Here is a 27,967-nt window from a genome sequence, read left to right on the forward strand (position 1 = left end):
TGAAAGCTTTATTGAGACATAATTCATGTACCATACAATTCACCTATTTAAAATGTATAACCTAATGGCTTTTAGTATGTCAGAGTTGTGTAAGCATCACCACCATCAATTTAAGACCATTTCATCACCTTAAAAAGAAGCACCATATTCTTTTGCTTTCACTCACTTACTCTCCCACCTCCCCAGCCCTAAGCAACCACTCATCTACCTTCTGTCTCTACAGATTTCTCATTCTGGACATTTCATGTAAATGGAATCATAGAGTGTGTGTATGGTCTTTTGTGATTGGCTTTTCCCACTTAGCATAAAGTTTTCAAAGTTCAAGGTTCATCCCCGTTGTTGCATGTATCAGTATTTTATTCTTTTTATGGCTGAAAAACCGAATTCGGTTAATCCATGTATCTGTTAGTGGACGTTTCGGTCGTCTCCACCTGTGGCTATTATAAATAGTGCTGCTGTGAACATGTGTACGCAAGTTTCTGTGTGAACACATGTTTTCCTTTCTCTTGGATATTACTGTGTCAGATGGTAACTTTATGTTCAACTTTTTGAGGAACTGCCAGACATTTTCCCAAAGTGGTCACACCATTTTATGTTCCCACCAGCAGTGTTCGAGGGTTCTGATTTCTCCCTTCTTTGTTTTCTCTGACTTTTGGATTATAACTATCCTCCTGAGTGTGACGTGGTGTCTCATGATGGCTTTGATTTGCATTTCCTTGATGATTAATAACACTGGGCATCTTTTTATATGCCTATTGGCCATTTTCTATCTTACTTAGAGAAATGTCTTTCAGATCCATCATCCATTTTAAAATTAACTTTTTAAATTTATTGAGTTTCAAGGGTTCTTTATATGTCCTAGGTACATGTCCCTTGTCAGACATAAGATTTACAAATATTTTCTCTCATTCTGTGCATTGTCTTTCCGCTTCTTGATGGTATCCTTGGAAGCACAAAAGTTTAAAATTTTGGTAAAGTGCAGTCTATGTATTTTTTTTCTTTTGTTGTTTGTGCTTTTGGGGTCATGCCTGAGGACTCATTGCCAAATTCAAGTCCTCAGAGACTTCTCCATGTTTTCTTTGGAGAGTTTGTAGTTTTGGCTCTAACATTTAGGTCTTCCATCCATTTTTAGTTAATTTTTGTATATGATGTGAAGTAAGGGCTCAACTTCATTCTTTTGCATGTGGCTATCCAGTTGTCCCTCTGTGGGCGGTGCAGGCACAGTTTCAGAGTCACTGCATTAGATCGTTAACCCTAGGAAGGCTGAATTTGTGTTTTCTATGTCCTAGAAAACCACAGCAGCAGCAGGAGAATGAATGGCTGGCTGGCTGGCTGGACGAGTCATGAGGGCAAATGTGCCATGAATCAGAAACCCTCAGTGTCAGGTCAGAAAATGGGTAGATATTGATGGAGATCAACCTCCTTACTAGGGAGAACCCCCTGTTGTTATGGCAGAGCTTGTCCCAGACTCTTTTACTCTACCGTGGTGAGGAGCTCCCTCTCTTACAGAGCTAGTCACTGGAGAGGCGTCTTGTTGATCCAAAGGAAAGTTCATTCTCACACAGAGCTGAAATCTGCCTCCTTTGTGCCTTCACCCCTTCCCCGAGCCCTAGCTCTTCCCTCTGGTTCCCCACTGCCCCCTGCCCCGCCAGTGCTTCAGCTTCCTATGCTGTGGGCCAGCTCTAAAGATTATATGACAATGAGGGTAGCTGGCTGTGGCTTCCTCTCCTGCAGGCTGAGCAGCACCCACTTCTCACAGGGTGGGGTTGTGAGCCCCTCATTCCCCGATTGCCTCCTGTGCATTCATCCCAGCTATCCCTGTTCTGCCAAAGGGCAGGCCCAGGGCCTGACACAGTCCACCCCATGGCACATAACCAACCAGCTCAGAGAACAGCAGGTCTTTTTTCTCCCACCATTTATCCTGCACTCTGAGCAAGCAGTGTGTTGCTATTGCGGTTTTTCATTACCTCCGACACACTGCTTGCTCAGATTAAGCTTATGATACTCGTTAAGAATATGTGCAACGTGTTATTTTATTGTGCTATATTGAGATCATCAGTATTATTACTAATGATATATTAGACTCTATTAATGCTGATGATGATAATCTACTGAGTGTTTACCATGTGCCAGCTTTATGCATAGAGCTTTATTATAAACATGGTCTCATTTGATTTTTTTAAGGTATTTATTTTTATATCCATTTTAGAGAAAGCTGAGTCTCAGAGCAGTGATGTAGCTGACTCAAGGCTACCAAAATTGGATTCCCACCTGTGTTTGCCTTCAAAGACCCTGATTTTGAGCTCTGCGCTATCCTGCCTCCTGATGACTGTCCTTTCCTAGGGTGGCGCTTCCCTCAGTGTGTCCAGCCTGCCTCTCTGTTTTTGCTAACAGATTTCTGAACAGTCAAGGATGAGTAGAAGCAGAGTCCTTAGTATTCTATTCTAGCCCCTGCCCAGCCTAAATAATAATCCTTCCAGATTGTGCAGTGTGTTGGGAGCACCACTCACAGGCATCGTCTTTGGACCCCTGCTACTTCCTCTGGGGGACTGAAGAGGAAATCACCATAGCACCTTCCCTTGCCTGCATCCCTGAGCAGGGCCACCAGGCATGTGGAGCCTACCAACCTTCAAGGAGGAGTAGGCAGGGCACAGAGTACAGATGGGTACAGAGTCCAGCTGGAGTCAGACTGGACCATGTTTTGCAGCCTTGCCCTCCAAGGAGGATCTGGCTGTTTTCACACTGCCAGCCTGGCACAAGCCCCTGTGGCTGTGAGCAAGTTGGGTACAGCCTGCAGAACCCTTGGAGGCTGGCACGTGTCAAGAGAAGAAAGGCCCTTGGAACCACTTTGCAAGTTCATTTGGCTCATTTTCAAGGCCCAAGCAGGCTCCAGGAAGTCACAGAAATAGCTGGTGATTTATTTCCAGGCAGTGTAGTTTGACCAATTCAATTCAATTCATTATAGCACACTAGAAATCATTCCTATCTTCTCATTCACACTTTAACTTTTTCATTCAGTGATTCTCTCATTCATTCATCACTGTATTCAATTATTTTTGCTTGTTTGCTCATTCATTTTCTCATTCATTCATTTATTCAGATACCTACGTAGGTCTACTTCCTCACCTCTTTCAAGTCTTTTTTCTCAAACGTCACATTCATAGTGAGGCCCTCCCTTCTTCCCCCACCACAGGAAAAGCCCTTTTCCTGTTTTAATTTTCTCCATGCATTTTCCTAATATACTATCTAATTCACTCATTTGTTTAATTCCTTGTCTGACTCTGCCCATTATCATAAACAGAGATTGTGTCCATTGCTTTTATGACTAGGTCCTCAGTGCTTAGGATAGTGTCTGGCACATAAGGGGATTGATAAATGTTTATGGAATTAATGAATCTATTTATTTTATTCAAGAAATACAGTTCTGAGAATCTGCTGGATAGAGGGTTGTTTTTGAAGGGGGTCAGGATACAGGACAGGTGCTTGGGATAGAGGCCTGTGGGGTGAACTTTGAAGGCTGGGATGCTTGAGTGATGGGTGGAATAGCGAGTACAAAGCAAGTGGAAAAGTACAGATGGTGTTTGCCGAGATGCTCCTGAGGCCAAAGGGCTGGATTTGGTGAGTAACTGAATGTAGCGGCTGAGGGTGAGGGAAAGTTTGGGGATGACTGAGGTTGTATGTTGGAGAGTCTGGGTGGAAGTGATGTCATTGACCAAGGGAGACATCGGGGGTTTCAAAAAAAGGAAAGATGATGGCTTCAGGACCTCTCTTTCAAAAGCAACTTTCAATTACAGTTTGGCTGATGTTTTTTGCGTTGTGTTGATTTTATTTTTGATTCACATTGTCTGCTTCTGCCAAGCGCCTGGAGAAGAGGGTGTTTTGGCCACCTCATCCATCTCTGCTGTCTTACATCTCGGTGTCTGTGAAATGTGGCTTCTTGGTATGAACGTGAAAGGGGGTTGCACAATGGAAGACCCGCCCGTGGGCTTTCCTTCACCGTGGTTGCCATGAGCTGTGGTGAGACTGGGCTGGGAAATGAAGCGTTAGTGTTTGACACTTGGACTTGATTGCCTCCAAATGATTGTCTGCCTTTTGAAAATTATAGAGAAGCCTGCTTTGGAATTTTGAGCAAACATCAGTCACAGCTCCACAGCTATGGATTTTATGTGAAATTACAGCCAGAAGAAGAGGAAGAGGGAGAGGAGCAGCTGGAAGACTTCCTGGGGGAGGAGTCTGTGAAGGGCTGTTCCCTGGCAGAGCAAGCAGACCTGTTCTGTGGGACCCCTGACGGAGGGCACAAGGAGGAAGCTCTCAAGCCTGTAAAAAGACCCTCGCATAGTCAAGTATTCCCAAAGATGAGATGGACTGACTTTGAAAGCAGTGAGCTCCCTGATCTGGGAAGTAGGCAGGCAGAAGCTGAACAGGCAATTATTAGAGATCCTGCAGAGTGGCTTCTTGTTCTGGGCGTGGAACTGCAGTGGACTGCACCTTTGAGGTACTTCCAGGACTCATGTTCTAAGCTGCCAAGAGATTTCAGAGATTAAACATGTCACATCATTGCCATTGCCCCTCTTCCAACTTTGAGGCATCCTCCTCCTCCCAGGATCCAAATCCATGGCCTTGAATGATGGAAAGTAAGACATCAAGAATAGGTCATAGTTAAAGTGTTCCAACTAATCAAGGAAAAAAAAAAAAGGCAGAATTTGGTATCACCTATTACTTTGCAATACCCGCAGAATTAATGGAGCTAGACATTGAATGTCGATGGCTGCTAACAATCTTGGAAAGAGATGTAGCTGGACCCTGTGTGCTCCTGACAAAAGCATGCAACCCCATCTATCATCTTGCCAAAGGGGTTTGAGCCTAAGTGTTATCTGCTCTCTGGATCCAGCTGACAATTTGAAGGAAAAACAGGACAGAAGTGCATGGTGAATGGCATCATGAATCGGCCAGCAGCAAAATCCAGACTATGGAAACTCTGTAGGTCAAAGAGCCAGGGTGCTTCCATGGATAAACTGTCAGGTAAAGCAAGGGACGGAGGCGGAAGGCTGGGGATTACACGAGACCTGAAACATCAAATGTAGTAAATGAACACGACTGAATGATTGTGTCTAGGGATATACATTTAGGTGATCCAATTATAAGGAAAAGCAAGAAAACAGTATTTATAAAAGTTAGAATTGGTGGTTACTTTTGCAGAAGAGAGAGGAGGCACCTGGAGAGGCTTCTGTGGTGGCTGACACGCTTTATTTCTTACCTTGGGAATGGTTACAAAGGTATTCACCTTAGCCTGATTCATTAAATGAAATGTTTGCTTTGTGTGGTTGTCTGTTGTTTTATAATAAAAGGTTAAAAAGACTGAGTCACAGATGCAGCATTCTGGTCTTACCCCCAAGCTCCTACATATTGGCAGCCCTTGTCTGCTTGGAGTTGGGTGGCCCTGACTGGCAGTGGCCTCTTTCTTGCAGTTTCTAAGACGCTCTGAGACACAGAGATAAAGAGATAAAGAAAATGGAGAAACATCCCTCTGATGGAAAAAACAAACCAAAATCACATGGTTTAAAAACATCGGCAACAGTAATAATAACAACAAAAACCCAATCTGCAAAATTTGCAGGTCTCCGTTTAAACTGGTGTGTCCCTTCCTAACCAGTCCTTCCTTGGATGAGGATGGGTCTGGGTCCGTGTTGAGGAAAGGTGGTGGTGGTGATGGGGGGAGCTGGGTGCCTGTGAGAAGCCTGAGGCTGTCTCCTCTGTCTTTGCCTGGCAGTATTGGCCTGGGAAGCTCTGCATAGCCCCTGGGCTGCTCAGTCTCCTGGGAGAGGTGCTACTCTGTTTCCTGTGAGATAAGGCACAGGGACGTATTTGGATAAAAGCAAAGTGAAATTGAAATCCCTTGGGAGGGGTGGTGTGGAAAGGTCCGGGAGCCTGCCCAGTAGCTCCAAGTTTTACTGTCTGGTGAACAGGGAGCCTGGCCCTTGTCCCACGCTGGAGGCAGCCACCAGGGCACGAAGATTGCGGGTGCCTGTGTGTGTGTGTGTGTGTGTGTGTGTGTGTGTGTGTGTGTGTGTTGGGGGTCCTGAAAGGGACAGGCTTGCTTGATTCCTGCTCTCCGGGGACAGGCCTGGCAAGGGAGCAGTGGGGAGAGCCCTGCCACTGTCCTGAACAGGAGGATCATGGATTACTCTACATCCTGGCAGATTCAGGGAAGCCATGTGACTTCTGTGGTCCTCTGCTCTCTCATCTAAAAAATGAGGGGATGAAATAAGATGGCCCAGAGCTCCCTCCCAGCTCTCGCAGCGAGGGACTCTAAACGGCAATTTCTCTGGCTCATACTTCTTTGACCCTCAGGCTGGGTATCAAAGAGCTTTTCTACAAAAAGCCTGCAGCTTATGCTCACACCTCCCTCCTGGGGGAGATGCTGAGATGCCTTGACATCTAACCTGCTCATTTCTTAGGCTTGTTGAAAAGAAAGTGCATCTCTAGCTTTCCTGACTCGTTGAGAGCCTGTGGTGCCGGCACACCTCGTGAGAATTAGGAAAAGGTGCCCTGTGCAGGCATTGGCTAGTATGCTCATTGCTAGGATGCTGGAGAGGGGATGGTGTCTTTGTAAAAACTGTAAACAGGAGCCCTTTTGCACCCCTTCCCCCAGAAAAAGACACAACTCATGGCAACGCACATAGCTTGGAGAGCAAAACAAGAACTGAAATTTTCAGCTGCCATTCCCCTCTTGGCAGGGTGTCTTGAACAGTGAACAACCTATACAACTGTACATAATGGACTGTTTTACTGCTTTGGATTTCTGAAGGGGCCAGGCATCCATTCTTGCTCCAATAAAATAAAAGAAGCAAATAGAGAGGAATCTTCAGAGAATTATTTTTCACATGAGCTCCAGCGCTCAGCACGAGGTCTGGGAGAGAGTAGGATCATGGATTACTCTGCATCATGGTTACCAGCTCCAACTGGGATCCAAACACAGTCTGTAGCCATTCTGGTGAAGTGCACAAGTTCTCTTCTATGTTTTCAGATCTCCACCCACCCTTTCCGTCCAAGCTCCTTACCCAGAAGACACCTTATTCCCTAATTCACAGAGATGCAGAAGGTGGCACATGAGATTTTCCTTGGCTTCCCACAACCAAAGCTATGTCTCGTTGCACCCTCACCATCATCCCTCTTCCCTCACCATCTCCAGCCACTCAGTCCTTCTCTGCATTCTCTGGATTTCTTCCCAACTTCTTCCCCTGCCTAACTCCTCTCTTCACCATTCAGGTCTCCCTTAAATATAATTTCTTCCAGGGTGAAGAGGAGGTGGTGGGGAGCTTCCCTGATGCCCTGTCTGCCCCTGTTAGAGGAGAGGTCTGTCTATTACAAACTTCAGTAGCTTTCTTTCTTTTTTGCATAAAACTGTGCATTTGCAACGTATGTCATATGTCTTCAGTTTCTCTTCTTCCCTGATAGACTGTGGGTGCCCGGGGCAGGGATGGTAAATGCCTCATTCACTTGCGACAGCTTTAGTGCCAAGTCCCTAGCTTGGTATGTGAAATGGGGGGCAGGGGTGGCACTTGCTGTCTGTGGCTGAACAGGTGTGTAACTATGTGTGAAGTGAGGTTTAAATGAATTTGGGAATGAACGCTCTGAGTTTTCGTGGCTCGCTCCCCTTGACCTCATTTGCAAGAGGGGTACCCATGGATCCCACAAACAGAAAAAAATGGAAGGAACAGTACAGAATGTCCAAGTTCATCCTGCTATTCTTAACACATAGGAAACTGAGACCCAGAGAGAATAAAGAGGAATGGGCCTGCCTAACGTCTTGTGGCCGGGGAACAGCAGAGCCTAAGGTCCAAGCAGGGCTCCTTGCCCTGGTCTAGGGCCCAGAGGAGAGAGATCGTTGAAGGGAAAAGTTCTTGGGAGTAGCTACTATAATACTAAGTGGCACCTCCATGCACACAGCCATTTAAGTTTCCAAAAGACTACCACTACACCCTCTCACTAGCTCTGCAAGGTAGGCCATGCATGGCTGGCCAGCTCCTCTGTTCAAATGGAGAAACTGAGCCCTGTGCTTCTTGAGTGTGGCTGGGGCTGCTGCTTCCCTCCTGTGTTCCTGGAGAAGACCACCTTGAAGGAAGTGAAGCTGCTTTTGAAAGTGTGTGTGTGTGTGTGTGTGTGTGTATGAAATGGGGGAGTTTTCAGCATTAGCTGAGGATGGAGTGGGAGGCTGGGGCAGGGGGCCTGGAATGATAGGTTAAGGAATTTGGGTTTTGCCCAGCAGTGGAATGGGAGCTACCAATGGTGTTTGGTCTAAGGGTGTCATGCTGGGAGTGGGTTTTCAGGATGGCACCTCTGGTATATGTGAGGGTGTGAGGGCGGGTGTGAGTCTGAGACTCAGGTGGGGAGTGCAAGCTTGATCTCTCTCCTCTGCTGGGTGGGCAGCTGGCAGGCTGCTGGGCAGGGCAGGGCAGGATGGGTGGGAGGCAGACAGTGGAGCTGAGCCCCCTAAGAACGCCATCAGCCTTCAGCCTATGGAAGGACAAAGAGCTCATGTTTGGGAGCAACCAGCCAGCATGTGGCTGGGGACTAGGCTGCATCACCACACACTCTCCTGTAAGGAATCCCATGTGGAGCTCTTCCTCTCAGGCCCAGCCCATGGGAAGTGGGGAAGGCAGGGCCGGGGATGCCAGGGTCCCTTCTGCTGCCCTGCCAGGAACACTGAGGGACTTTGTGTGTAGGGTGTATCCCTGGGAGAGTAAGATGGAATGGAGTGCCTGGGAGAGGTGTGAGAGAGTGTGAGGCTGCATGTGCGTGGGAACAAGAGGACATGTCTTGCAATGTGTGGGAAACTGAGTGTGGGTGGGTGTGATTGTGCGAGGCCTCTGTGCATGAGCATGAAACGGCACAGCAATGACACGGTGAGTGTGCGTGTGTGTGTGTGAGCGAGTCTGAGAGATGAAGGTGTGTTGGCCTGTGTGTGATTCTGTGTTGTGTGCATAGTGTGTGTGTGAGTCTGTGAGGAGAAGGTGTGTTGGCATGTGTAACTGCAGGGTGTGTGTGTGTGATTCTGTGTTGTGTGTGTAGTGTGCATGTGAGTCTGTGAGGAGGTGTGTTGGCATGTGTAACTGCATGGTGTGTGTGTGAGATTCTGTGTTGTGTGTGCACAGCCAGCAGCAGGTAGAGGCAGGGAGGCCTGGAGGAGCATGCCTGCTTCCTGGGACCCCAATTCTTCCCAAGGGTTTCTTCCTTTGTAGTGGGTGGCAGGAAGGAGGGGGACTGAGGGCTGGCGGTGAGGGGCCAGCTCGGAACCCAGAAGCCCTTCTCTGGGGTCCGAGCATCAGGGCCACAGAGGCCATCAGAGATCCTGCTGCCTGGCTACAGCACATCCTCAGGGCCAGCAATGCCCACAGCTGAACAGTGAGTGCAGTGGCTGCCTCCCCGCCAGGGCCTCTGCCATCTGCACCTGCTGCCCTGACCTGTGCTGCTCCGTGTTGTAGCTGAGCCTAGGGCTGGGGCAAAGGGGACTCAGGAAAACCTTGCCCAGTCAGCAGTTTTTGGAGCTGGCTGCAGCCCTAGCTATCAGCTTGGGCAGGGACTCAAATCCCAATTTGGGTCTTTCAGTGGGGATAGCCAGTGCTCAAAATAAAATGCAACAAAACCTGAAATGGCAGGAGTCATGGCCCAGGGGCCCACGTGCCTCACAGACCTGCTGTGTGATCTTGACTAAGCCCTTTGCCCTCTCTGAGCGCTGAATGGATGAGCCTGGCTGCCCTCTCAAGATCAGAGGGAGCAATGAGGCCTGTCTGATCTCCCAGCTTCAGAGGCAAAGTCCTGTGACCCATTGAACAACATTTGATCTCCCAGCTCCTGAGCGCAGGTGCTGAGTGGGATGCAGTGAAGGGCTGGCGCACGGGAGGGCATCAGGAAGTGCTGGAGGGACTGGAGTGGCAACTGATCCCCTCGGGGGACGCTTACTGGGTCTTTGCCCCAGGGAACTGGCCGGGCACTGGCTTCATCCCCAGACCCCGGGAGAGGGAAGGAGAAGAGGAGGAGGCAGGTCTGTCCTGCCCTTAGGACGCTTTTGTGAGAATTAGAACAGTTAGAAAAAGGCGCTCAGTGGGTGGAGCATCCCGGCAAAACGGGACTGGTGAAGGTTCTGGGTGCGCCCTCCAGGTGCCAGGAGAGGCGTCCCTGCGGTCCCGCGCGGAAGGCATTATCAGCCCCGCTTATTAGATGAGGCGGCGCCCGGGCGGTCTCCGCAGGGTCTGCAGCTCCAGGCCCGCACCTCTGCTCCGCGGCCCGCCGCCGCCAGCCGGGGGCTGACCTCTCAGAGCAGGGCGGAGGATTTTCACAGCACAGCTTCCCGAGAGAGCGGGATTAAGGGGAACTGCTCGGGTGGGCCAGAGCCAGGGGCTAGGGGGAGGCCGGGCGGAAACCCAAAACCTCCGCAGCTGTTTCCAGTTTGCCGCCCTGGCTGGACGGCGGTGGCTGCGTGCAGAGCTAGCGAGGCAGCGCGGGCCTGCAGCGCCCACGGGGCGCGGGCCCTCACTCTGTCTCCCCCCGCCCGCAGGGTTCTCTCTTGTCCTCTGTCTCGGTGGGGCACAGTCTGTCTCTTGTTTTCTCTCTCTGTTTCTAAGATCTCGTGGAATCAAAGACATCGTGGAGGTCTCTGGTCCCTTTGAAAGGGGGATACTGGGTTGTCGCAATTCCACGCTTTGCCTTCTAGCGCTTGCTGCCCTGGACACCCCCCACCCCATCCTCCAACCCCCACTCCGCCCCTCGTCCCCGGCCTCCTTGCATTCCCATGAAGAAAGGTGGCCCTCCGTGCCCAGGGCTCAGAGGTCAGGTCAGGAGTCCTGCCAAGGGCTTTGGGAACAGGCTTCACCTCCCAGTCAAGCTCTGCCCTTCATGCCCACACCCACCTCTCCTGGGCATCTTTTCTACCTGCTTCTACCCCTCAGCCCCAGGCTGACACCATGGGAGTCCCCATGAGGGGCCAGGGTCCCAGAACTGACTTCATACTCTAGGCAGAGGCAGGAAGCCTCCAAGCCCCACTCCCACGCAGGAGCCAACCCCTGGAGAGAGCTAAGGCAGAGACTGAGCCGTAGCGGAGGAGCCAGGACCTGCGCTCTGGAGTCATACAGACTTGGTGCAAATTCTGCTTTGCTGCTTACTAGCTGTGCTCCCTTGAGCAGACACCTTGAGCCTCAGTTCTAAGGTAGGTGAGGGTGTACTCAGGCAAGCAGTAGGTGCAGCGCTCGGCACAGAATAGGCTTCAGGACACGGGTTCTGCTCAGTCCCTCTACAGCCCAGTACTCCATATGATCCCATCACTCTTCTGTTCTAATGCCTTCCATGGCTCCCTAGGACCTATAGAATAACCCAAATCTATCTGTTGACAGTGCAGGCCTTTCATGATGGCTTCCAAATCTACCTTTCATGCTCTTATCTCATGAGCACTTGGGAGAGGCTGAAACAACCACTCCACGTTCTCCTACACCATGCTTTTCCTCAGTCTGTAACTGTCACCAGGAACACATTTCCCACAACCTCCTTCTTGCCCACATATTTATGCAACTTAAGGTCTGCAAGGTCTTGCCTGGTGCCCTCCCTAGTCAATCAGCCAGAATGGAGTGGCTTATTCCTTGCTTCACTTGACCATGCAGCTTCACAGACCATCAGCCAGGCCCTCAGCTGGGCACTGGAGTCAGAGAAGAGCAAGACCAGCCATGTACTTGGGTAGCTCCAGTCTCGTGGGTTGGACCAGCTTCATCTCAGTATCTGGCAGGTGCGATGGTCTGCCATGGGGGGATCATGTGGGCAGGTACTGTAAGGGGCAGCTGGCAGGAGCTGAAGTGCTCTCCAAGAGGGGGCTCTGGCCCTCTCTTCTCTCCTCAGCATATCTCCCCACCAGACCTCATCACTTACCAACTCATCCATAGTAGAACTCCTGGGTTGAGCCTTAAAATTTAAACTTCAAGTCACAGGCCAGGGCTGAGGCCACCAGTTTGCCACCTGACATAGTTTGGGTATTTGTCCCCTCCAAATCTCATGTTGAAATTTGACTCCTAGTGTTGGGGATGGGGTCTAATGAGAGGTCTTTGGGTCATGGGGGTGGATCCCTCATGAATGGCTTGTTACTCTCCCTGCAGTAGAGTGTGTTACTATTAGTTTACCGGAAGGCTGGTTGTTTAAAAGTCTGGCACCCCTCTCTGCTTTCTTGCTCTCTCTCTTGCTGTGTGACACACCTGGTTCCCCTTCACCTTCTGCCATGATTGGAAGCTTCCTCAGCCCTCACCAGAAGCAGGTGCTGGCGTCATGCTTCTTGAATAGCCTGCAGAACTGTAAGCCAAGCAAACCTCTTTTCTTTATACATTATGAAGCTTCAAGTATTCCTTTATAGCAATTTAAAATGGACTAAGACCACCTTAGACAGGAAGCTCCTCCAAAAGCAGGGGTCACCAACTTCTGCTAGCTCGCCTTTAGGCCAAGGAACTCAACACCCCAAGATGGGCAAGGGAAGAGTCAGCTGCACCCGCATTTGAATTTTACTTCTGTTACGTCCTTGCTTCAAAACCTTGGGTAAGTTCCTTGACCTGCTGTAGCCTCAGCTGCTGCTTCTGGAAAATGACGATAAATAGAGATAATATAATGGGAGGTAATATAGAGCAGTGCTTCTTAAACGTTAATGTGCATCACCTGGAGGGCTGTGAAACAGATTGCTGTGCTTCATCCCAGGAAATTCTGATTCAGTAGGTCTGGGATGGGAGTCCAAGAATTTGCATTTCTGACCTACCTCCACATGACAGCTGATGGCTGCTGCTAGACTGTGGACCAAGTGGCACCGATATAAAAAAAGAAATGGGGCCGGGGGCACTACTCTTTTATTAGTCAATTCTCACAATGCTATAAAGGACTACCTATGACAAGGTAATTTATAAAGAAAAGAGGTTTAATGGACTCATGGTGCCATAGGCTTGTACAGGGGGCATGGCTGGGGAGGCCTCAGGAAACTTACAGTCATGGTGGAAGGGTGAAGGGGCAGCAAATGTGTCTTCACATGGTGGCAGGAGAGAGAGATGGGGAGGGAGGGAGGGAGGGAGAGGGAGAGAGAGAGGAGCATGAGTGCAAGCACAAAGGGAGAAGTGCTGCATACTTTCAAACAAGCAGCTCTCATGAGAACTTGATCACCATCATGAGGACAGCAAGGGGGAAATCCACCTCTGTGATCTAATCACTTCCCACCAGGTCCCTTCCCTAGCATTGTGGATTACAATTCAACATGAGATTTGGGTAGGGACACAGAGCCAAACCATATCCCCTGTCAGTCTGTTACTGTGTTACATGACATGTGTCTGGTGCTCTCACCTCTTTGGGACAGAGCCCTAATTTATCTCTTTCTGGCTGACTTGGCCCAACCTCACTTGGCTAGGCCCTGGGCAGCAAACACTCTTCCAGCTGCAGACCCAGCAGCCTGGGTTGTCAAAGCCAAGTCCTTATAAACCTGACAGCCGCCCACAAGGCCACAAGAAGAACAGTCATTTCAGCTTCATTCCGGAAAGGACACAGAGGAGCCAGGCCTGGGGTGTGGGGTGAACAGGGAAGAGCAATCAGCTCAGGCCCATGACAACCCTCCCAGATCACTCACTGAGGCTTCTTCTGGGCTCTGCAACAACCCCTGGGCCAGGCCACAATTCAGACCCCTGCTATTAAAGCGTGTCAATAAGCCACTTCACTTCTCAAACTGAAAAGTCGCAATGGCACTGAGAGCTAGCTGTGTGGCACTCTGGGTAGTGCTTGGTGTGCTTTTTCTTTAGTTCTGAAAGCAGGCTTCTAAGCTTGTACTACTTTTGTCCCTTAAAACTTAGAAGTCATTACCCTCAGCAAACCAACTCCGGAACAGAAAACCAACACCTCATATTCTCACTTATAACTGGGAGCTGAATAATGAGAACACATGGACATGGGCAGGGGAATGACACACACTGGGGCCTGTGGGGGTGGGGTGGGGGGAAGGAGACCATTAGGAAAAGTAGCTAATGCGTGTTGGGCTTAATATCTAGGTGATGGGTTGCTAGGTGCAGCAAACTACCATGGCACACCTTCACCTATGTAACAAACCTGCATATCCTGCACATATACCCCCAAACTTAAAATTAAAATTAAAATTAACTTTAAAAAGTTCAGTGACCTGGCCAATTTCATATAATGAGGGGATAGAACTTGTCTAAAGTCATGGAGTGAGTTTTTTGTGGGGTGAGAGGCTAGGACTAGGAATCCTCCCCCAGGGTGCTTCCTCTTTTCTTTACACACTTACGACCATGGTAATGGTGGCACATTCTCTTTGGTGGAAGATTTGAGGTAGCAGTACCAGGTGTGCCACAGGACATAAGAGGCTGGCTGGCTGCTGCAGTGAATGTATGTGCTTATTTTTTGAGTCCTTACTACACACCTGACAATACATGCGTCTTATTTGAGCCTCAATCTACCCCTCATGCAGCCACCATCCTGATCCCCCTTTGAGAGATGAGGTCACTCAGAACCATCCTTGGTGTTTATCTCCACAAACATGGAGCCCCTGTACACCTCGGGATCCCACATCCCACCTCTGATAGTACTGCCCTCACACAGTGTCCTCATGACTGACCCTGGGCAGTTGTGTCCCTTTCTTGGTCTCCTCTTCCTTAGTCAAATAAGTGCTGAACCATGATCTTAAAAACTCATCCATGATACAGAATGATAGATGCCCTAATCATAGTGATATCCTGAGACTGATCATGGCCCCAGGCTGAGCCTTGATTCTACATGGAGCACTACTGGTTTTGGGGCACATGGAGAGTGGGTGCAGCATTGCAGCTTTTCTTGAAGGAAAATCTTTTGTCCATAAAGCACCTCTATTCTGTGAATCTATGAAATTTTTGTGTGTGTTTATTCAGAATTTGGAAAAGGGAATAGACTCCATTTTCGTTCAGAAAAATGCGACACCAAAATGTCTGTAATGAAAGACTTTTATAGCCACCACTAAATGAGTACGGTTCCTGGTCTCAAAGGTAAGGCAGGAAGAATTTGTCCTTAGGGCTCAAAAATGGTGTGTGAGGCTTGCCTTTATACTCACCCCCGAGGCTCTAGGGGAGTTTGAAGATTTGGCTCCAGCTTTGTGTAGTCAGGGACTTTGGCTTTGCTTTTGGGTTTTATTGCCCAAGGAGACTGTGTGTTGACCTGTCTGTCTGTAGGCCAGTGTATGAGCCTATGCCAGGATGAGCATGCATGTGTGGTTATGTGTGTGCTTGTGGGTGACGCAGGCTGCATGCAACATGCATGGGAGTGTTGAATGTGTCTGACTTTGTGCCTGGGCGTGTGGGGTGGCCAGTGTGGGGTAGGCGACTCCGGAAGACCTTGGAGCTCTATGTGCGTTGAAGTGCTCTTAAGGCGTTTGTTGTGGGTTTGTGGAAGGCTGTGATGTGAGTTGTGCCTGGATAGCAAAGCTGACTGGGACCTGATTAGGACACTAAACAAATACAAGAAATGTATGATCTTCTAAATCTCCCCAGAGCTGAGGTTTGGGTTGATAAAAAGGCAACAGTTTGAAAACAGACCATCAAATGAGACTGTTTCTGATCTACTTTTTTTTTTTTTTTTTTGCTCTAAAAAAGAAACTAGCCCCAAATGACAGTGCAATTAACGCAAAAGTTCTGGCTTTCACAGAAAAGATCTCTCTCCTCAGGGAGCCCAGGGCACAAAGCCAGTCATGAAGTAAGGCAGAGGAGTATAGGGACCATAGGATAATGTGGCACCCTTGAATCTCCCCCACATTGCCCTCAGTGGGTCACTGCCAATCCTGTTGCCACTGCAGGGTAGGAAACACCAGTGACACTGATAATAACATGCACAGTGCATGGGTCAGCCCTTGAGCTTTCCACCTCCCCAGTCCCCATCAGTCCTTGATTGTATCTGAGATACAGATGATTGCATCTGAGGGAGAGAACTAGCAGATCAGGAGGAACAATAATGTAAAATAAGCGTAAAAGAGTCCTCAAAGAGATAAAGTAGGATATGGGGACGATAAAGCATGTCCCAGTAATTACAGAGGAGAAACAAGGGGAGATCTTGGATGTGAGAGAGTTTATCACTAAAAACCTTTACTAAAGGAACTTTTAGAGGCATATTTGGGAAGAAGGTTATTGAACCTAGAACGAGGGAATGTGATGCAACAAGGAATGCTGGGTAAGAAAAGTAAATATGAGGATACATTTAAATAAACACTGACTGCCAAACAATAATATAATATTAAGTATTATGACTAATTGGGGGTCAAAAATCAAGATAGAACTAAAATGCTAGAAAATAATATTGTATAAGATGTATAATATTGAGGAAGAGTAATTTAAGTCAAAACATTCTAAAGTCTTTGCATTGTTGGGGAGGAGGAAAATATTACTTCATTTTAGATTATGTTAAGAATTCATATTAAAAATTTAAAGGTAACTAGTAAAAAAGTAGAAATAAAATGTATAACTTATAAACCAGTAAAGGAAAAATGAACTAAAGAAAAACCTTGATTAAATCAAAAGAGGATAGAAAAGGAGTAAATAAAGAAGCAAAGAGAAGCAGCTTAGGCAAAAAGCAGATAACAAGATGGTAGATGTAAACCTAGATATATGAGGAGCTCTAGTAAATATAAATGGATTAAACTCTCTAGTTAAAAGATAAAGATGGTAATATTGGGCAAAAATAAACAAATATGTTTATTTTTACCCCATTTTGGCTACATGTGGTTTACCCCAATACGCTTAAAACATAACGACCCAGAATCATTAAAAATAAAATGTTGAAAAAAGATATTGTGAAGACAAATAAGACTAATAAATGATCCCTTAATCACCAAATTCAGCCGTTTATTAACACATTGTGACTAGTAGTGTTTATTTCATTAATGCAAAGATTATGTAACATTTTGAAATCTATTAACTCAATCTCAAATATTAGTAAGTTAAAAGAAAAAATGGTCTCAATTAATTCATAAAAAGGATTTGATGAAATTCCATATCCATTTATGATAAAGATCTCAGCAAACTAGTAACATAAAGGATATTTCTAAACCTAAAAAGGAGTTTTTACCAATAACTTACAGCTAACACAGTATCTGGCAGGCAAATATTTGAAGCATTTTCTTTAAAATAAGAAACATGCAAGGATATCTGCTATTATTGCTTTAATTCAAAATTGCATTGTAATTCCTCAGCAGAATAGTAAGGCAAGATAAAGAAATAAACTAGATTGTGAATGATTATGATAGGACATAATGATCTATGTAGAAACCTAAGCATCTACAGACAAACTATTAAAATGAATGAGAGCTAAGTGAATTTACTCACTACAAATAATATCAATATATAAAAATCAATAGTATTCCCATATACCACAACAAAGTATTAAAAATAAAAATTTAAAAAGACAGCATTTATCATATGCACAGAAAACATAAGGTACTTAGGAATAAACCTAACAAAATATGTAAGTGACCTTTTGGGAAAAATTATAAAACTTTAAGATAACAAAGATCCAAATAAATTAAAAAAAATTAATGGATAGAAAGATTAAATGTTATAAAGGTGTCAATTTTCTCTAAATTAATAATATATTTATTAGGATTAAAATAAAATACCAACAATGTGTGTGTGTATGTGTGTATATAATTTTTAAAACTTGTTCTAAAGTTTATATTAAAGAACTAAGGTTCAGTAACAGTTAAACAATTGAAGAAAAGGAACAAGTCGGTTAAATTTGCCCTAGCAAAAAGTAAGACTTATTTTTATATCTTAGTAATTAAGACAGTGTGTACATCTGGAATAGATATGGTTGTATAAATCAACATATTTCTCCTTCTCTTAGAAATCATCCAAAAGCAACAAAAAGGATGAAAAAATAAACTCTGTTTTTGGCAAAACTTGAGGACAGGTATTACCCAAGACTCCCAAATATGTGTAAGAACTGTCCAAAGAAGCTAAGATTAGGAAGAAAACAAATAGGAGGAAATGAAGAGAAAGAAGCTCCGAGAAAGATTTCTTTGATGAGATAGCCAGGCAAAAATATTCTTCCTAAAGATAAGGAGTGCCTATTCAGAGATGCAAAAACTGTATCTCCTCTTTTCAAAAACAGGTGCAATACTTGGAGTGAAATGTGCTAAAGGGAAAAGACTTCCTGTACTTGATTTGGTTGAGAAACACTGAAGATGTAGGGCTACACAAAAAATCTAAGGGTGAACCTCTTTTCAGAAGCAATGTCTTTTTGTGGCAGCAGAGAAGAGGCCCTTCTAGTGAAAACCAGAAAGTGAGAGATTCCATCTTTCCCCAACCAAAGTATTCTCCTGCCTGGTGGTGGAAAGTCTAGGAAAAGGGAACTCAACTTATTTAGTGCTAGCAAAGATTTTCCGTGCTATGGGAAGTAATAACAAGGACCTAACAGCGCATCAATACAAAGATATTATAAGAAATGCATCAATACAAAGATAATTTTGTGTACTAAGATAAAAAGAAAATATTCAGAAGTTTATTAATGGGCAAAGACTCCTCCCCAGAGAAAGGTTGCCACAGAGCAAATAAAAATTGTGACCAAACATTATCCTGAAATTAAAACATCTTTTTGAAGCTATTGCTTATATGAAGTAAGACAACAAAGTAAAGATGAAAGAGCCCAGGGAAGAAAATATATGATCATAGAAAGAAATAATACATTAGCTGATAAAATCCAAGAAAGGAGTATAAAAAAAAATTCATCCAGAAATGAAGATAGCTTAAAATGAGTACAAAGGAGAATGTACTTTGAGGAAAACAGTAAGTGAACCAGAGGGTAAAAATGAGAAAAGTAAGCAAAATGAAACAGAACAGTATTTTAAAAAAGAATTGGAAAGAAAATGATTAATATATAAAACAGGCAATGAAAATTCAACTTGTGCACTTTTGGAGTCCTCAAAGCAGTTAACCAAAATAATAGTACAGAATTAATAATTAAAGGCTTAATTCAAGAGGCTACTTTCTGAAATAAAGTAGGCTTGACTATATATATTAATTTATGGTAATACCAAGACATAGCCTGGTAAATGTATTCTACCTTACAGATAAAGAAAGAATCTTGATAATCCAGGTAAGTTTAGGTCAAGTATAGAGGAAAAAAAGAGATAAGAATAGCCTTAGATTCATTCAAATTAACTTTTAATGTTATAAGTCAGAGAGTAGCAGCTACAAAATCCTCAAGATAAGAAAATGATACCTGAGGATTTTTATATCCAGCCCAAGTGCTCTTCAATGAACAATTTTTCAGTTATAAAGGCTATAGACAAGTGATTTTGAACATGCATGATTTGGTCATAAAATGTTTGTGACAATATTAGGCCAACAAAAAAACCTTGATAAATTACAAAAATAAAAATAAAAATATTAGTAATATGGACACTGTAATGTTCCCAACAGAAAGAAAAGATAAATGTTTAAGGTGATGGATATCTCAATTACCCTGATTTGATCATTATACCTTGTATACTGGTATCAAATCATCAACTAATATATATCAATACAAAAGTAAAAGTGATGGTTTAGACAATATTCTCTAATTACAATAAATTTAAATTAGAAATTAATACTAAAATCAGAAAACAAAAAAGCCTCTCTGTTATTAATACACACTGCTGTAAAGAACTACCTGAGATTAGGTAATTTATAAAGAAAACAGGTTTAATTGACTTACAGTTCTGCATGGCTGGGGAGGCCTCAGGAAATTTACAATCATGGTGGAAGGTAAAGGGGAAGCAAGGCATGTCTTACATGTCAGCAGGAGAGAGGGAGTGAAGAAGGAACTGCCACACACTTTTAAACCATCAGATTTTGTGAGACCTCACTCACTATTATGAGAACAGCATGGGGGAAACCACCACCATGATCCAATCACCTCCAACCAGATCCCTTCCCTGCCATGTAGGGATTACAATTTGACATGAGATTTGGGTGGGGACAGAGCCAAGCCATATTACTTCGCCCTGGCCTCTCCAAAATCTCATGTTCTTCTCACATTTCAAAACCAATTGTTCCTTCCCAATAGTCCCCTAAAGTCTTAACTCATTCCAACATTAACTGGAAAGTCCAAGTCCAACATCTTATCTGAGACATGAGAAGTCCTTTCTGCCTATAAGCCTGTAAAATAAAAAACAAAAAACAAGCTAGTTACCTCTAAGATACAATGGGGGTACAGGCATTGGGTAAATGCTCCCATTCCAAAAGGGAGAAGTTGACTAAAACAAAGGGGCTATAGGCCCTATGTAAAGTCTGAAACCCAGCAGGGCAGCTATTAAATCTCAAAGCTCCAAAATAATTTCCTGTGACTCCATGTCTTACATCCAGGGCATGCTGATGCAAGGGGTGAATTCCCAAGGCCTTGGGCAGCTCCACCCCTGTGACTTGGGCAGCTCCACCCCTGTGACTCCACCCCTGTGACTCCACCCCTGTGACATGGGTACAGCCCCCATGACTGCCTTCACAGGCTGGTGTTAAGTGTTTGTGGCTCTTTTAGGTATACAGTGCAAGCTGTCAGTGGATCTCCCATTCTGGGGTCTCGAGGATGGTGGCCTTCTTCTCACAACTCCACTAGGCAGTGGCTCAGTGGGGACTCTGTCTGGGGACTTCAACTTCACATTTCCCCTCTGCATTGCCCTAATAGAGGTTCTCCATGAGGGCTCTGCCTCTGTGGTGGACTTCTACCTGGACATTCAGGCATTTCCATACATCCTCTGAAATCTAGGTGGAGGTTCCCAAACCACAGTTATTGTCTTCTGCACACCCACAGGCCCAACACCACATGGAAGCTGCCAAGGCTTGGGGTTTGCACCATCTGAGCTGTACCTTGGCCCATTTTAGTTATGGCTGGAGCTGGAGCTGCTGAGATGCAGGGCACCATGTCCTGATGCTGCCCTGGGTCTGGCCCATGAAACCATTTTTCCCTCCTAGACCTCCAGGCCTGTGATGGGAGGGGCTACCATGAAGATCTCTGATATGGCCTGGAGACACTTTCCTCATTGTCTTGGCTATTAACATTTGGCTCCTTGTTATTATGCAAATTTCTGTAGCTGGCTAGAATTTCTCCCAAGAAAATGGGTTTTCCTTTTCTACCACATGGCCAGGCTGCAAATTTTCTTTTATGCTATACTTACCTTTTAAGCATAAGTTCCAATTGCAGATCATCTCTTTGTGAATGCATATGACTGTACACTTTTAGAAACAGCCAGGTTACATCTTGAATGCTTTGGTGCTTAGAAATTTCTTCCACCAGATACTCTAAATCATCTCTCTCAAGTTCAAAGTTCCACATATCTCTAGGGCAAGGGCAAAATCCCACCAGTCTCTGTGAAAGCATAGCAAGAGTGATCTTCACTCCAGATCTCAATAAGTTCCTCATCTCCATCCGAGATCACCTCAGCCTGGACTTCATTGTCCATATCACTATTAGTATTTTGGTCATAACCATTCAACAAGGCTCTAGGAAGTTCTAAACTTTCCCACATCTTCCTGTCTTCTGAGCCCTCCAGACTATTCCAACCTCTGCCTGTAACCCAGTCCCCAAGGTGCTTCCACATATTCAGGTATCTTTATAGCAGTACCCACTCTACTGGTACCAATTTTATGTATTAGTCTATTTTCACACTGCCATAAAGAGCTACCTAAGACTGGGTAATTTATAAAGAAAAGATTTTAATTGACTCATGGTTCCACATGGTTGGGGAGCCCTCAGGAAACTTACAATCATGGTGAAAGGTAAAGGGGAAGGAAGTAAGGCACATCTTATATGGTGGCAGGGAAGAGAGAGGGAGGGGTGGAAACTGCCACACACCTTTAAACCATCAGATCTCATGAGAACGCCCTCACTATCATGAGAACAGCATGGGGGAAACCTTCCCCACAATCCAATCACCTCCCACCAAGTCCCTCCCCCAATATGTGGGGATTACTATTAGACATGAGATTTGGGTGGGGACACAGCCAAATCACACCATCCTCTATCTGAAAATTAAAACGAACAAAGTCTTTTTTGGGTCAAAGAAGAAATATGAATTGAAGAAAATATAAAAAATTAATTTTGATGGAAACATTCCATGTCAGAGCCCATGGTCTATGGTTAAAGGGGTGCACCCAGGCCAGTTCTGCTTGTGAATGAGTGGGTAGGGAAAGCAGAAGCCAAAATTTCTAATACCTAAACTTTACCAGCAATAAAATTATATTTTGTCTTCCGTTTTATTCTCAGTGAGTTCAGAATTTAGGCAAAGAAGAAGCATGTAATTTGTTGGACTGCCTCTATACCACTAAACAAGGCAAAAGAAAAACACTATAGAGATAAAATCTGGGAAGGAGGATGTAATGTTAGCACTATTTGCAGATGATTATATACCTGGAAGCCCTGAAGAACTATAGGAAAACTATTGCCAACAGTAAGAAAATTTAGTAAGGAGGGATATGTAAAGTTAAAAAACAAGAATTAACTACCGTCATGTATAAATATAACCATTTGGAAGACAGAATGAAAGAAAAGGTCTCATTTACAAGAGTAGTGACAATGACAACAACAAAAATAATCTACCTTTCAATAAAGTTAAAGGTAGGAGCAAGTCCTCTACAAAGAAAATGTTGAAACATTTCTAAAGGACACAAAAGAAGACTTGAATAATTGGAAAGACCATGTTTTTGGCTCGGGAGACTCAACATCATAAAGATGTCAATTCTCCCTAAGTTAATTTCTAAATTTAATGTGAGCTCAATAAAATACTAGCAGTTTTATTTTTTAGCCAGACAAGCTGATTCTAAAGTTCATGTGAAAAAATAAAGAAACAAAAACATTCAGAAAAACTCTGAAGAGTAATATCAGGGGACTAGCTCTATCAGATATTAAAACATAATAGTCTCAGTAACTGAAACGGTGAGGAACTGATGCATGAAGAGCAAGACAGGCCGATCAACCATAATAGAAAGTCCAGAAATAGAAGTGAATACACACATGGAAGCTTAGTATATGAAAAAACTGGCTTCTAAGATCAATGGGAGAAATGATTAACTGCTCAATAAATGTGGTTGAGTCATTGGTTGGCCATATGGAAAAAAAGATACAAAGTTAGGTTCATACCTAGCACCATATACCAGGATAACTTCCAAATGGATCAAAGACTGAAAAGCCAAAACAATGCCACAATATGTTAGAAGAAAACTTGAGAAAATCCTTTTGTAATCTTGGATTCAGGAAGATCTTTCAAATTATGACCTAAAATAGAAAAGACCTTAGAGAAAAAAAATAAAAAAATTATACCACATTAAGGAAATCTTTATGCCAAAATACAAAGTCAAAGATAACTGGGAGAGAATATTTGATACTCATATTTCACCAAAGGTTCATCTTCCTAATTTATAAAGTGCTCCTAGAAACCAAAGAGATAAAGAACCAAGAACTTGATAGAAAAACTGGCAGAGGATATGATCAAGTGGTTCACAAAAAGAGGTGCTACCTCACTTATAACAGAAATGTAGATTTAAACAACACCAAGATACAATTTTTCACCTGTCAGAATGATGTAAAAAAATCAAAGAATTTGAAATCTATACTCTGTTGATAAGGCTGAGGAAACAATGCTGATAAGGTCTAAACTGGTCTGGTCCCCATGAAGGACAATCTGGTGAAAACCGATTCACATTAGAAATGTATGTATTCTCTGATCTGACAAATCTAAGAATTTACTCTAAAGATAGATTTGCAGAATATGCAGAGGAAAGGGACATATGCAGATTTCTTTGTAATAGTTAAGACTGAAAACAATTTAAATGCTCTTCAATAGGGGAGTGGTTAAATAAACTATGGTACATATATTATTCTCAGACAAGAAAGCCATAAACCTATACAAAACATGAGGGATCTCTCAGTGTACCCATATAGGAGATTTTCAGGACATACTGAAGGCAAAAAATCTAGTGTAAATTTCACACAATTTGTGTGAAAAGATGGAGGGATGATTATTTATATTTGCTTGAATATACATAAAAATCTGTGTTTATCTGTTTAGAAGTGGGATGGGGAAAGATTGTGGAATGGACACTTTTTATTTCATATTTTATTTTGCCGTATATACATGTATTACCTATTTAAATAATAAAATACTTAAAAAAATCTCGTAAATAAAATAATTTGGTACTTGGTACAAGATTAGATAAATAGAACAACAGATCAGAATAGAGAGCCTAATACCAGACCTCTACCCCTATGGAAACTTTTTACATCAGGGATCCCCAGCTCCCAGGCGCTGACTGGTATGAATCTGTAACTTGTTAGAAACTGGGCTGCACAGCAGGAGGTGAGTGACAAGTGGGGAGTGAGCCAGTGAGCAGGAGCAAAGCTTCGTCTGTATTTACAGCCACTCCCCATTGCTCGAATTACTGCCTGAGCTCCACTTTCTGTCAGATCAGCAGAGACATTAAATTCTCACAGGTGCACAAACCCTATTGTGAACTGTGCGTGTGTGGGATCTAGGTTGGTTGCACGTTCCTTATGAGAAGCTGATGATCTGTTACTATCTCCCATCACCCCAAGATGGGACCGTCGAGTTGCAGGAAAACAAGCTCAGGGCTCCCACTGATTCTACATTATGGTGAGTTACATAATTATTTTATTATATATTACAATGTAATAATAATAGAAATGAAGTACACAATAAATGTAATGCACTTGAATCAACCTGAAACTATCCCTACCCCCATGTCCGTGGAAAAATGATCTTTCACAAAACCAGTCCCTGGTGCCAAAAAGGTTGGGATCCATTGTTTTACATGACAGAGGTGACATTCTAAACCAGTGGGTGATGGGCAATTCAATCAGCTGGGACAGGTGTTATCTATTTACAGATAGTTCTCTTTCCATGGAGAAAGTAAAATTATTCCGCTAACTCTCACTCTATGCAAAAATTAATCCTAGAATCAATATGGAAGAATATGGAAAACCATGTTTCAGATAAAAACATAAGAGAATATCTTCCTGACCTCAGGGTATAAAACGATTTCTTAAACAGTTTACAAAGAAACAGAAACAAGTATGGGAAGACATGGATAGATTCGACTACATTAAAATTCAAACGTTTATACGCATCAAAAGATACTACAAACAATGTAAAAAGAGAAAGTTACAGCTTATGAGAGGATATATGTAACACATTGAACAAAAAAGTGACCAGTATGCAGAATACATGAAAAGACCTACAAAGCAATTAGATAATGCAAAGGACCCTACAGAAAAATAGCCGAAGTATACCAAGAGTCAATTCACAGAAGACAAAACCTGAATGGCTAACACATATTTGAAATGCTGCTCGGGCACACTATTAAGCAGTGAAAATCAAAGCAAAATTGCACTGTAATTATATTATGCACCTATCCGATTTGCAGAAATGTGAAAGTCTGACAATTTCATGTGTTGAAGAGACTGTGGAGTCATAGGAGCTCTCCTACACTGCACATGGGAGAGGACATTTGTGAAACTGCCTGGAAGGGCAAGTTGGTAATATCTGATAAAGATACACACACACGAACACATCTCATATATATATATGAAATTCTCACATAAGCATGCACAAGAATATTCTTTCAGCATTGTCTGAAAGTGTTAAAAAATGTATGCAGCCTAAATGTTGATTGAGAGCAGGATTGGAGAATAAGTTGTGGTATAACTCTATACTGTAAGGTAGTATATGTCAGCAAAAATAAAAAACCAAACGGATCCAGAGCTACACGAATCAATGTGGGGAAACCTCGCAAACACAATAACAAAACAAGACAAAGCAAAAAAAGCAAATCGCAGAAGGATATACAGTAGGATAACATTTGCATGAAGTTTAAAGGCAGGCAAAATGATACTATATGACGTTTATGTTCACACAAACTCAAAAACATGCAAAACGATACTATACAATGTGTGAAGGAGTGTAAGAGCATGAGATATGAACAGAAAGGGTACAGCCTGCCAGGGAGGGTGGTTAGCTCTAGTGGGAGGGAAAGGAACGAGGATATGGGGAGGTGCTCAGAGGTCTTCAGCTGTATGTATATTGTTTTTATTTTTATCAGAATGGTAGGTATTGGGTGCTCATTTCTCATTCTTCGTACCTTCTGATGTCAGACATATTTTATAATTGCAAAAGATTAAGTGTTCCTTTACAACAATAATAACTAACTAGAAAACTACTCAGTGCCCTCTTTTTACAATAACAATAGAAACTATAAAGTAGGAATTAAGAGAGTGTGAGAACTTTATGAAGAAAAATTTTAAACTTTAATAAAATCTCATAAAATAAGGCCTTAATGAAGGAATAGAAGCAGCATGTTGATGGATTGCATAGCTGTTAATTCTCCCCAAATTAACATATAAACTCAATGTAGTACTAACATTTCCCTCTCCCCTCTTGCTTATCCTATTCTTTGAGAAAGACAGTTGATGTTTGCTTAGTTTTATAAGCCATCATGTCTGAAGCACTGAGCAGTGTCTCACGCATAGTAAATGCCATCCCGTGAAATCATGATGATGGTTCAGTCCATCCCTCGTCATGTGGGCTCCTGCACTTTGATGTTTTTGGGGAACTCCTAAAAGGTCAGGGTCCTTTGAATGTTAACAGAATAAACAACAAACCACTGATTCATCAAGGGTGTGTGTGTGTGTGTGTGTGTGTGTGTGTGTGTGAGAGAGAGAGAGAGAGAGAGAGGGAGGGAGGGAGAGAGGGAGAGAGAGAGAGAGAGAGAAGTAGCTATGCGAGAGGTTACTGTTTTCAGTTTACAAAAGGAGAAAATGGGACCTAGAGAAAGACTCTTATTCAAGGTTCACAGCGGTTGGGCTGAGAAGGAGAAGGAGGAAATGTTGGGGAAGGGACTGGTGAATCAGAAAGCTCGGACAGGAGAGGAGAAGAGAGGGAAGGGAAGGCACAGTGAGGTTGCCGAGGAGGTAAGATTCCATTTGTGTCCCTCTGCTGGTTCACTGGTGATGGAAATAGCATTTGCTTTCCCCACTCGTGGTCAAGGACACCTCCACTTCCTCTTCTAAAGGAATTACTTGTCAGTCTTCATGGAGCCGTTTCATTTCCCCAGTGCAGAGGAGTTCTTTAGCCAGCTGGGCACCTCCAACTCTGACCGCATCTCTGCACTCTCATGAAAAACTACACGTTCTTAAATGGTCCAAAACACAGTGTCAGTTCCTGGGAGTTTCTACGGAAGGAATATTATTCATGACCCTTGTTAAAAATGGCAAGGAAGACTTTATCCAAATGGGACTACTGGTCTACTGCAATGGAGGTTTTGCAGGAGGGGAGACAGATCAAGCTCAACTCCGAATACAGCAGGACAAATGGTGAATTATAGCCAAGGTGCAGTGGCGGGGGGCAGTGTATGAAAATTACTAAGAGGAAAGAAACCTCAAGGGGAAGAGGGATTCTGGGGAAACTGACTCCAGGATTCTTGCGGAAGGCAAGCTGGATATAGAGTGGGGATGAGGAATTTGATCATATATCGAGGGTGATCAGAGGCTGGGGATTTTCACTAAACAGACCCAGCAGGATTCTTGCTGAAAGTGCATGAAGCAAGCCAGGGATAGAGCCCTGATTCAGAGCCTAGTCCAGAAGAGGGCTCAGAGGAGCTGACCCAAGATCTGTTAAGGAGCGAGTCCTTGTCATTTCAACCAGGAGAACCCCTGGGAGTTTGGTGAGGTACGAGTGCCTGGGCCCTGCTTGGAGTAAAATCCCACGACTTCTCCCAGGCCAGTCCCTTGTGAGTCTTGAGTCCTGCAGAACAGGATTGTCATTGGGGCTGGTGTAGGTTTCCAACCTGGGGACAGATTCACCAGCAGTCTCAAGGCCCATGGGAGGGCTCTCCACCCCAATATAGTCACCCCACTCTGTCCATTTCACCTGTCCCATCAGTTGGAC

The 27,967-nt window shown here is 44.0% G+C and overlaps 1 long non-coding RNA gene across 3 annotated transcripts in view; it reads left to right on the top strand.

The window, feature by feature from the left end:
* LOC128928160 (uncharacterized) overlaps positions 1-27,967 on the top strand; it is a 195,250-nt gene that overhangs the window by 48,918 nt on the left and 118,365 nt on the right. Inside the window, exon 3 of one of the 3 annotated variants that reach the window (XR_008472875.2) lies at positions 4,106-5,356. The exons of the other annotated variants lie outside the window; for them this stretch is intronic. This is a non-coding gene — a long non-coding RNA (uncharacterized LOC128928160). Of the gene's footprint in view, positions 1-4,105; positions 5,357-27,967 lie in introns of those variants that run through there. 3 annotated transcript variants of the gene reach the window in all.

Source organism: Callithrix jacchus, chromosome 7 (genome assembly GCF_049354715.1).
Source record: "Callithrix jacchus isolate 240 chromosome 7, calJac240_pri, whole genome shotgun sequence".
Classification (NCBI taxonomy): domain Eukaryota; kingdom Metazoa; phylum Chordata; class Mammalia; order Primates; family Cebidae; genus Callithrix; species Callithrix jacchus.